The following is a 12,591-nucleotide window of genomic DNA, read 5'->3' as shown; positions in this document are numbered from 1 at the left end:
CCATGTTATCCCAAGTACAGGAGGAGAAAGAGTGCGTGATTGCGTACGCCAGTCGCTTCCTTCACGACTCTGAGAGGAACCCAGATAATTATAGCTCTTTCAAATTAGAGTTGCTGGCTCTGGATTGGGCAATGACCGAAAAGTTCGCAGAGTATTTGTCCGGGTCTGAAGTACTGGTGAGAACAGATAACAACCTGCTGGCTCACCTGGAGAATGCGAAATTGGGGGCCCTGGAGCAGCGAAGGGTGGCCCACATGGCCAGGTACCGGTATAAGATCGCCTACCGGTCTAAGGCAGATGCCGACGCCCTCTCCAGAGTGACATATGAAAGGCCCGATCATGATCGCGATGAAGATTTGGAGGTGGATGAGGTCTCTAGCTTCCGAAGTTTCGTGGGACCGCTGGTCGCGGCGCAGGGACAGATCGGAGAGACGTCGGAAGAACAAGTGCTAGGCCAGTCAAGAGATGACTGGGTCCGACTTCAACAGACTGACAAAGAAGTTGCCAAATTACGTCAATGGGTGGCTTTGAGACAGGTCTCCAGTCGAAAGGAGAGGATTACCCTGTCCCCGGGGGCCCTGAAAATGCTGGGACAATGGGAGAGACTTTGTTTGTGAGACGGGCTGCTGTACAGACGGGTACAGCTACTTCGAGAGTTCGGGATCACTTGGCAAGTGGTGATCCCAGAGAAGTTGGTCGGAGCAGTGGCTATGAGGGCTCATGAACTAGGGGCTCACTTCGGACCAGAGTAGACCTTTCAGTGGTTGCAGAGGCTGGTGTATCACCCCCGACTGTGAGCAACAATAGAAGACACTTGTCGAACATGTCGGAGCTGTGAGCTGGTTAAGCCCCCGGAGCAGCGGGTCCCCATACAAACCATTGTGACTTCTGCCCCCTTGGAGGTGCTGATGATCGACTATTTGACTGTTGGACCGGCGCATCTCGGGTATGAACATTGCCTGGTGATGACAGACCACTTCACAAAGTTTGCGGTGGTGACCCCGACCAGAGACCAGACCGCTGAATCAGCTGCGCAGGCCATCTGCCGAGACTTCCTTCGGGTGTACGGCTGCCCAAAGAGGATCCATTCCGATCAAGGCGCCTGCTTCCAGTGCCGGGTGATGGAAGAGCTACACCGGTTGAACAGGATTGAGAAGTCATGGACTACTCCTTACTACCCTCAAGGAAATGGGGCCTGTGAATGCTTTAATCGGACACTGATCCAAATGCTCCGCACTTTGGAGGAAGATCGGAAGATAAGATGGCCTGTGTTTGTGGCCGATCTGGTGTGGGTCTACAACAACCGAGTGAATAGTACGACAGGGTTCACTCCTTATACCTTACTGCTCGGGCGAAAGGGGCGAGAGATTACCGAGTTAGAGCTGGACCCCGAGGAGGACTACCCACGGATGGGGATGTCTTCCTGGGTCCGGGAACCCTGGCATCGACTGCGGTTGGTACAACAAAAGTTTTGGGAGCTCAAACATCATGAAACATTGCCTCTTCGAGGGACAGCTCTGAGGCCCGGGGAGCGGGTGTTGGTTCGAGACAGGCGGCCCCGAGGCAAATTGAGTAGGCGGTGGGAACGGACCCTGAACCGAGTGAAGCGCAGGGTTGGCAATGAAGGACCTGTGTATGAAGTTCAACCCGAGGGGGCTGAAGGAGCCCCTACTAGAGTGATTCATCGTAGTATGCTGCGGCCCTGTCTGTCTAAAGATGATGAAGATGAAGAAGGATCACCTTCTTCTAGAGAGGATCCTGTCACAGTTGCCCCAAGCCACGATGTGGATGAAGAATAATTGTTGATTCTACCTCTGAGCCCCAGCCCTCGATTATCTGCAGTCCCCAGTGCAGGCGGCGAGGGAACACCATCGATTGAAGCCACTGGGCAGGCGGAGATTGGGAATCCAAGTGTCTCTGCACCCCCCATCGGTCAAACTGAGTTACACCGGTCAGAACGGACAACAGCAGGAGTGCTTCCTCACCGTTACGAACAAGATCAGTTTATATGGCAACGTATCGTCCAGGAAGTCCAAGAATGTGAATGTTTGGTGAAGGAACTCTCGCCCGTGGAATGGCAAGTTAAAGGAGAGCGGGAGTGTAAGGGGGAAGACCGGGGTGTAAGTACTTTCAGAACAAAGTATCCGGAACTGCCGGGGCCGTGCCTCTGCTTGCAGGGGGAAGACAGACTGCGAGCACAGGAGTCAGGTGACAGGGAAGCTGAGGGCGTGTCCAGAACTAGAGCTGAGGGGTCAGGTGACCGGGGAGCTGGGGCGTGTCTAGGAAGAGGGAGAAAAAGGAGTTTTGCGCGGGAAAGCAGGGAGTTGACAGTTGGAGTCAAGCCCCGCTAGAGGGAGAAGAGACACAGGGCCCGTGGAGCTGAGCAAGTGAGGTGCAGTGTTATGGACTAGGGGCTCAGCGGGTCAAACCGGAGACCTCCCGCTGCCGCCAGAAGACATGGAGATGAGCAAGTGAGGTGCAGTGTTATGGAGTAGGGGCTCAGCAGGTCAAACCGGAGACCGCCCGCTGCCGCCAGAAGACGGAGCATTGTTTAGGCGGGGAAGCCAGAAGAAAACAACACCGGCAACTGCCTTGTGGGGAACAAGAGTCAGCTAAGTGTAGAACTGCCGATTACAACCGTGTCGATTCTGCTACATCTAGCCAAACTGTGAATTGTCGGTTATAGTCTGTTACCTGCTACTCCCCTTGTTGTCCCCATATTACCCCTGTTACTCCCTGTGTGGAGATTGACTCTGTTACAATAAATCCCCCCTGTTTATTAACCCTGTACTGGCTGCTCTGTGTTTCTGTGTCACTGCATCTAAAGTACCCGTGTTACACAGACACAAACATTGCACCTGCACCCCCCTTAATCTCCTCACACAATGCAGTCTCACACCATATATTGCACCTGCACTCCTCTTAATCTCCTCCCAGAATGCAGGGTCATTGACACAGATAAGATCTACATGCTTTACATCAGGGGTCTCAAACTCGCGGCCCCCGGGCCGCATGCGGCCCCTGAGGCTGCTTTATGCGGCCCGCAGGCACAGACCCCTTGACGATCCCGACCTGGTCCAGGAGGAGCCGCCGCCAGCAGCGCTGAATTGCCACACAGACTGTTTCCCAGCACTGCATTTCCAATGCCAGCCGCTGGCCAATTAGAGGCCAGCAGCTGATATCTGCGTGTCGGCGCAGCGAGTATGAAGTCATTGCCATATGCAGATGTCAGCTGCTGGCCTCTGATTGGCCAGCGGCTGGCATTGGAAATGCAGTGCTGGGAAACAGTCTCTGTGCGGCAATTCAGCGCTGCTGTCGGCGGCTCCTCCTGGACCAGGTCGGGATCGTCAAGAGGTCTGACTCTGTGGTGCCTGCGGGCCACATCTGCAGGAAGGCCGCCGAGGGAACGGAGGACAGGTGAGAATCATCTTTTTTTTTTTTCTATTTTCTGTGTGTGAAGAACAACACAGGGGGCACATAGCCACAAGAGGGGACCTGGATGGGGCACATAGCCACAGGATGGGGACCTGGATGGGGCACATAGCCACAAGAGGGGACCTGGATGGGGCACATAGCCACAGGATGGGGACCTGGATGGGGCACATAGCCACAAGAGGGGACCTGGATGGGGCACATAGTCACAAGATGGGGACCTGGATGGGGCACAGAGCCACAAGATGGGGACCAGAGCCACAACATGGGGACCTGGATGGGGCACATAGCCACAGGATGGGGACCTGGATGGGGCACAGAGCCACAAGATGGGGACCTGGATGGGGCACAGAGCCACAAGATGGGGACCAGAGCCACAACATGGGGACCTGGATGGGGCACATAGCCACAGGATGGGGACCTGGATGGGGCACATAGCCACAAGAGGGGACCTGGATGGGGCACATACCACAAGATGTGGACCTGAATGGGGCACATAGCCACAAGATGGGGACCTGGATGGGGCACAGAGCCACAAGATGGGGACCAGAGCCACAACATGGGGACCTGGATGGGGCACATAGCCACAAGATGGGGACCTGGATGGGGCACATAGCCACAGGATGGGGACCTGGATGGGGCACATAGCCACAAGAGGGGACCTGGATGGGGCACATAGCCACAAGATGGGGACCTGGATGGGGCACATAGCCACAAGATGGGGACCTGGATGGGGCACATAGCCACAAGATGGGGACCTGGATGGGGCACATAGCCACAGGATGGGGACCTGGATGGGGCACAGAGCCTCAAGATGTGGACCTGGATGGGGCACAGAGCCACAAGATGTGGACCTGGATGGGGCACATAGCCACAAGATGTGGACCTGGATGGGGCACATAGCCACAAGATGGGGACCTGGATGGGGCACAGAGCCACAAGATGGGGACCAGAGCCACAACATGGGGACCTGGATGGGGCACATAGCCACAGGATGGGGACCTGGATGGGGCACAGAGCCACAAGATGGGGACCTGGATGGGGCACAGAGCCACAAGATGGGGACCAGAGCCACAACATGGGGACCTGGATGGGGCACATAGCCACAGGATGGGGACCTGGATGGGGCACATAGCCACAAGAGGGGACCTGGATGGGGCACATAGCCACAAGATGTGGACCTGAATGGGGCACATAGCCACAAGATGGGGACCTGGATGGGGCACAGAGCCACAAGATGGGGACCAGAGCCACAACATGGGGACCTGGATGGGGCACATAGCCACAAGATGGGGACCTGGATGGGGCACATAGCCACAGGATGGGGACCTGGATGGGGCACATAGCCACAAGAGGGGACCTGGATGGGGCACATAGCCACAAGATGGGGACCTGGATGGGGCACATAGCCACAAGATGGGGACCTGGATGGGGCACATAGCCACAGGATGGGGACCTGGATGGGGCACAGAGCCTCAAGATGTGGACCTGGATGGGGCACAGAGCCACAAGATGTGGACCTGGATGGGGCACATAGCCACAAGATGTGGACCTGGATGGGGCACATAGCCACAAGATGGGGACCTGGATGGGGCACATAGCCACAAGATGGGGACCAGAGCCACAACATGGGGACCTGGATGGGGCACATAGCCACAAGATGGGGACCTGGATGGGGCACATAGCCACAGGATGGGGACCTGGATGGGGCACAGAGCCACAAGATGGGGACCTGGATGGGGCACAGAGCCACAAGATGGGGACCTGGATGGGGCACAGAGCCACAAGATGGGGACCTGGATGGGGCACAGAGCCACAAGATGGGGACCTGGATGGGGCACAGAGCCACAAGATGGGGACCTGGATGGGGCACAGAGCCACAAGATGGGGACCTGGATGGGGCACAGAGCCACAAGATGGGGACCAGAGCCACAAGATGGGGACCTGGATGGGGAACATTGCCACAGGATGGGGACCTGGATGGGGCACATAGCCCCAAGATGGGGACCTGGATGAGGCACATTAGTACAAGATGGGCGCCAGGATGGGGAACGTTGCTACAGGATGGGGACCTGGATGGGGCACATTAGTACAAGATGGGGACTTGGATGGGGAACATTACTACAAGATGTTTTCCATTATTACTATATGATGCTAATTGTAAGACAATATTACTGTATGTGGCCAATTGGGGGAAATAAAATTGTAAAAAAAATAAAAAATAAAATAAAGCATGAAAAAATATTGGGCACTAAAATGCTGTTTTATATGTAAACTAAAGTAAACACAAAAAAGTGCACGTTTATTATCGCCACATCCATAACGACCCGAGCTATAAAAAAATAAACACGGCAAAAATGTTCAAAAGGTGTATACAAAAAAAATGGTATCACTAAAAATGTCACATTGAACAAAGAATGCGGCCCCCCAAATTCAAATTTTTTCCATGTGCGGCCCATATACCCAGCCGAGTTTGAGACCCCTGCTTTACATGATACTACCACTCCATGTCAAACAGGCTTATTTTCTGGCCAACCTTAATGGATAAAGTTTAAAAGGAACAAATTAATAAAGTAAAGGAGCTTGAAGTATTATCTGAACATTCAGATATTTAGAAGTCTATTTCCCTCTATGATTTCTCCATCCTTATTAGTATTAGGATACGTTCACACGGTCAGTATTTTACATCAGTATTTTTAGGCTAAAACCAGGTGAGGAACTATCAGAGGAATAGTGTAACAGAAACACGTCACCACTTCTGCATTGTCACCTGGTTTTTGCTTACAAATACTGATGTAAAATACTGACCAAATACTGAACGTGTAAACTTGACCTTAATGTTTCTTTTTTACAAAGCAAAACTGTAGCAAAATTTTATATTATTGTTGAAATATTGCAAATTTATAAAGCTATTGAATTGATTGTAGAATCCCAATGGGTGAACACGGCCTAAAGCTGCGCTCACATCTGCGTATAAAATTGTTGCGAGTACAATGCAATTTTTTACTCACATTGCACTCGCCAATGTTATTCAATGATGCATTGTTCATCTGCGAGTTTTTCCTCACCTGTCAAGCTAAATATACAGTATATTATTTTATATATTTTTAAATTATTTTAGAGTTTATCATATATTTTTTCGTTTTAATCTGCGAACATTTCATCACTATATAATGTTATGCAATATAATAGCACAATATTGCAGTATTTAGTATAAATTGCAGAGTACCAAGATGGCAGTGACTCCAAGAGGAGTACAAAGATGGCGGTGACGTGGCGTCTCCAGCACAGCACTGGCTTCCGCCATCACCCATCAGTTCTCCATGACTGAGATATTCAGCAGCATTTAAATATGTCAATATTAGAGACTGCACCTACAGCATCTGTCCAGTATGGGGCGTGCGCAGCTTCTAAACCCGCTCCATTCACTTGCACCCTGACTGTGACGTACATGTATGACAGGGTGTGCAAAGGCATTAATGAAGATGCAATACCTAAGTTAGTAGATGATTCAAGTCAAAACCTGAAAAGCATTATAATGATACAAGCCGCTATACTTCAAAAATACTTTCCAAATAATGCCGTCATGCAGTACTAAAACAAGGACAATAAGCACATAATAGTTACATATGTTACTTACCCAAATAATAACACAGCACACAATACAATTTTAATATAAATGTAAGAAGTCCCTTGAAGGGTGGCAGTCACATGACGTATGCCCCTTTTTTTCCTATAGGGGGTCCTGAATTTGTGGATGTTGTAGACTTTAATATTATAATGTTCCTAATAAAAGGTCAGTACAAAACATTAACAAATTAGCTGCTGTTAATGCTGTAATAAGTTATTCTCGCAGAACACGGAGCACTCGAAGTGAATGAGAGCAGATACACCACCCAAACAGCGCTGCGGACCGATGATAGCGGCACGGCTGCTGCACCATTATGAGCATTATATCCATATTCCCTACATGTGAGTCTCGCAGGCATAAGGGAACATTGTAAATGTACAGAATGATTTATTATTGTTATCTATTATTGTTTACAGGTCGCATTATCTGTGTTTACCATAAAAATGCACAAATTGTATCAGAAAATAAATGAATGCACAAAACAAGTCATCGTGTGCAGCTCGGAACACTGCAGATTTCCCTGAGTGATGGCATCAATGCAGATCTGTAGGACGATGAATCCCAGTGCTGGTAAATTGTGATATGTAGAACAGAGGTAGGCACAAGCTGCAGGAGACAGTCCCCAAATTAACTCAGGTGTCCTAACACCCAATGTGAATATTAAATTAGAAATCCTGCAATAATTAACCGAGGATTAGGAGATTTCTGGGTTTAATGCTTCCTTTAATTGCAGATATAAAGCTGGTTGTTCCTCCTAGGAAAATATATTGCACAACAGTGCCACATTGAGGAGATATGACGGATGATATTCCTACTATGAAAGTCATTCTCTTTCTTCCGCCTGTATTTTCTCTATTGAAAAGAAAATTTGACCCTACAAATATCAGCGTCAATCATTCTAGTATTAAAACGTATCTGCAGATTATATAAAAAGTTTTGCAAAAATACATTTATCAAGTTAAGTAAAATTAAGCACGCCTAACTATGCAAAACTACTTGTAACAAGAGCGGTCCTCTATTAAATAACCTAAGGAGCAGAAAAGAAAGGCATCAACTACTCAGAACTAGGGATGAGCGAACTCGTGGAAGTTCGGATTTGTCGGGTTTGGCCGAACTTTAGTCCAAAGTTTAGTTCAAGTACCAGAATTTGACCAAACTTGACTCTGAATCCGAACCCCATATAAGTCAATGGGGACCCCAACTTTGGTGCAGTATAATGGTCATAGTAAGTGCTAGAGGGCTGCAAAAGGAAGCAAAATGAGGGTAAGACCAGGACAATTGCCCTGCAAACAAATGTGGATAGGAAAATGACTTAAAATAACATAGAATAAAAAAATATAAAAAAATAATAATCTTGAACCAGGAGGTGGAGGTTCAAGTGTAGGAGTGGAGCAGTGCCTTGCGTGTGTAGTTTACTGTACTTGGTAATAAATCAATTTAAAAAATGGCATGGGGTCCCCCCTATTTTTAATAACCAGCTGTGCAGACACGAGGATCAGTGGGTGCTCTCGTCCGCTGGCCTGGCTGTCTTTAGAAAGACCACATGGACCAGGGCTCATCCCACTGAACGCCCATACTCCTTCCCCATGACTAGTATATTACTCAGACAATACAGGGTGAGGGTAACACAAGGGGGTGATACTTTATTGGATCAACAACAGTCAATAACATATAGTACAGTCCCAGCAAGTACATAAGAAGGTGCAAATGACTGAGTCTCATCCTTCCTCTGGCTTTCTGGGAAATAGAACATCTGTGACTTTGGGGCTTCCAGGGCCAACTACCCCAACCAGTGGCACCCCGCTTTGGGTGGGCACCCACAGAGAGGAGGTAGCAGCAAGCTTATGAAGCTGACAGTCCATTGAGTTATTTTGCCAGGTAACCTGATTTTCCCAACCTGTGCTCTCCAAATGTCTCCGTAGGTTCAGTGATAAGCAGTGGATCAAATCTGTATTCCTCTGGTTGGAGCCATGGTGCCTTGCCTGCTGTCCTCTAGAGTCTCTTTGAAGAAGGAGAAAGATCCCTTTATATGCCCTCAGCTGTCCTTCAGGACATTATCTACAGGTTTGAGGGGAGGTGGGAGAAGGTTATCTTTCATTGTTCGAGTGTTCAATTAACTTGCATATTTTGTCCTTCAATGCTTGCAGAAGAACAAGCTGCATGGAATGATACAATAGGTAATCAGCAGATGTTCACTAAATTAACAAACATTGATTGTTCAATTAACCTGCGCCTTTGTCCCTCAAGGATAGCAGAACAATAAGCTGAATAATATTTTTTACTTAATTAAGAATTAATGCTGTGTTTTTACACCAGCCGAGCAAAAGCAGACAGCTGTGAGCTGGTCTTATTTTGCCGGGAAAGGGCCAATATCTATGGACCTTCCCAGCCTATTAATATAAGGCCCCAGCTGTCTGCTTTGCCATTGCTGGTTGGTTATTAAAAATGAGGGGACCTAAAAAAAAATTACGTGGGGTCCCCCCTATTTTTAATAACCAGGTAAGGCAAAGCAGACAGCTGCTGACTGATCGTAGTAGGCTAGGAAGGTCCATGGATATTGACCCCTTCCCAGCCTAATAAGACCAGCCCTCAGCCACCTCAGAAATGGCGCATCCATTAGATGCACCAACTCTGGCGCTTAGCCTCGGCTTTTCCCAATAGCAAAAACAATTGGGGTAATGGGATTGTAAGGTTGATTTCAGATGTGTAATGTCAGCTGGCATAAAGCTCAGGGATTACTAATGGAGAGGCTTCTATCAGACACCCCCATTACTAACCCTGTATTTAAAAATAAAAAGACACACACAGAGGAAAAAACAAATGAGTTGAATAAAGGCTCCCAGACACATTCCCTGGTTTACCCATTTATTATTAAAAAATAATCCTGATGTAGCAGGCTGACTGTTCCTAGCGAACAGACCCACCTTAGTCCTCGGCTAGTCTGAACGAAGACCTATAGCATAAGGGGAGGGGTCCCTAAAAGAACTAAGGACTGAGACAAAAAAGGGACACTTCCTAAAGTTGTTGCAGAACACAAAAAGACAAACTGACAAAAAGGTACTAGAGGTCCCAGAAGGACCAAGCGAACTGACAGAGAAAGGAACCGAAGCACCAGGCTAAAGAAACAGTCAAACACTGAAGTCCAGCATAGCCAAAAGGGCAGAGCTGGAATATAAAGGCAGATGGTCACGTGACCGCAAAACACAAGACTGAAAAAACAAACAGGAGGGTTCTAACAGTAATATATTTGTGGTTCACATGACATCCAGAGATTCTCTCCTGCAACTTATTGGTGTCTTTCTGAGAACGAGGCTCCGTGGGTCACTCTCGGTCATATCTCATGGTCTTTGCCGTTACTGGGGTCATCGTTCGTGGGACATGACCACGAGTGACCTATGCAGCCTCATTCTCAGAACAATGTTCCATAGGTTGCAGGAGAGAATCGTTGGATGACTGCGTTATTTAAAATTATTTATATATTTTGCACTGTCCCTACGCTAATCAGAGCACAATGGCGGCGCCACCCATGAATGGGTATTTATACAGGCCGGGTCACATGTAGGCATGGCTGTGATTGCTCCGGAAGTGCCCACAGCCTAAAAGCTTGTTGACTGGCTGTGCTGCAGCCTTTTAGCAAACTTTATTCGGCACTGAACAGTAAACCAGAGTTCTGGGAAAAGTCTGTGTTCGGAGTTCAGTACTGGACACTGGATGCCCTGAATGATCCCGGAAATTTATAGTTTGGGTTCGTTCATCCCTACTCAGAACATATTCCTGCCTCATAAATAGGAAACTCAGCTGCTTGCCAATCGCATCGGTCAATGACTTCACTAAAGCAAAAGTTACTATTGGTAATAATAATAATAATAATAATACAAATAATTTTTATTTATATAGCGCCGACATATTCCGAAGCACTTTGCAATTAAGCGGGGACATGTACATACAATAAATTCAATTCAAGGTGAGACAGTTTACAGTTACATCAGGAGTGAGGGTCCGGCAGCTCGCTGCTTACATTCTACAAGGAATTGGGGGACACAATAGGTGGAAAGTGCTTGTTATTTTAGGTCTGGAAATTATAATAAATGGGAATTTTCATATAAAGCTGCATGATCCGGTCATCAGCCAGTATGTTTAAGTGCAATACTCAAGTATCGAGTGCAGTTATCTTGTGCATGGAGGGTGTGGAGACAGAAGAATGGTAGGGAGCAGATTCTGAATAATATTTAGAAGGAGGGAACAGGGGAAAGTTAGTTTACTGAGTTGAGGTGGTAGGTTTTTAAAGCGTGTTTGAAGACGTGGGGGCTAGGCATCAGTTGGATCGCCTGGGGTAGAGCATTCCAGAGAACTGGCGCAGCACGAGAGACATCTTGGAGATGGTGGTGCGGTTTATTACGAGATGTTAGTCTTAGGTCATTTGTAGAACGGAGGGCACGTGTAGGGCGGTAGGCAGAGATGAGAGAGGAGATATAAGGTGGTGCAGAACTGTGGGGAGCTTTGTGGGTGAGAGCGATGAGTTTATATTGGACCCTGTAGTGAATGGGCAACCAGTGTAATGACTGGCAAAAGATGGAGGCATCGGTGAAGCGGCTGGACAGAAATACGACCCTGGCTGTCGCATTCAGGACGGATTGGAGAGGAGAAAGTTTGGTAAGAGGGAGACCGATCAGAAGAGAGTTGCAGTAGTCCAGATGAGAGTGAAAAAGAGATTTAGCAGTTTCAAAGGTGAGAAAAGATCGGATTCTAGAGATGACAAGAGCAAGTGAGTGATCGGATATAGGGAGTAAAGGAAAGTTTAGAGTTGAATATGACCCCAAGACAGCGAGCGTGCTGCTGGGAGTTATGGTTGAACGCTCCAATGTAATTTCAATGTTAGGTAGAGTTGGGTTAGTAGAGGGGAGAAACACAAGAAGTTCAGTTTTGGAGAGATTCAGTGTCACATAAAGGGAGGACATGATGTTAGAGACAGCGGACAGACAATCCTTGGTATTTTGTATTAGGGTAGGGGTGATGACAGGGGAAGAAGTGTATAATTGGGTGTCGTCAGAGGAATAGAAAATCTTGAATTGTTTTGAAAGAAAGACCAATATGTTGGAGAAGGGCAACTAAGGATACATTATATCTGCCTGATTTGTGTGACTGCGCTTTTGTACACCGGGTGTGGGTGTGGTGAGAAAAAAATTGTTAAAAAGATAACTACTGTAATACCAATCCTGTGTACGAGAATATAACTACTATAATACTGCCCCCTATGTATAATAATATAATTATTATAATACTGCCCCCTATATACAATAATATAACTAGTATAACACTGCCCCTATGTACAAGAATATAACTACTATAATACTGACCCTATGTACAAGAATATAACTACTATAATACTGCCCCCTATGTACGAGAATATAACTACTATAATACTGCCCTCTATGTATAATAATATAATTATTATAATACTGCCCCTATGTACAAGAATATAACTACTATAATACTGCCCCCTATATACAAGAATATAACTACTATAA

Source organism: Phyllobates terribilis, unplaced genomic scaffold (assembly GCF_046119375.1).
Source record: "Phyllobates terribilis strain yellow unplaced genomic scaffold, ASM4611937v1 Scaffold_7__3_contigs__length_470593459, whole genome shotgun sequence".
NCBI lineage: Eukaryota > Metazoa > Chordata > Amphibia > Anura > Dendrobatidae > Phyllobates > Phyllobates terribilis.
The sequence above is the reverse complement of the archived record's forward strand: the minus strand, read 5'-3'. Positions refer to the sequence as shown.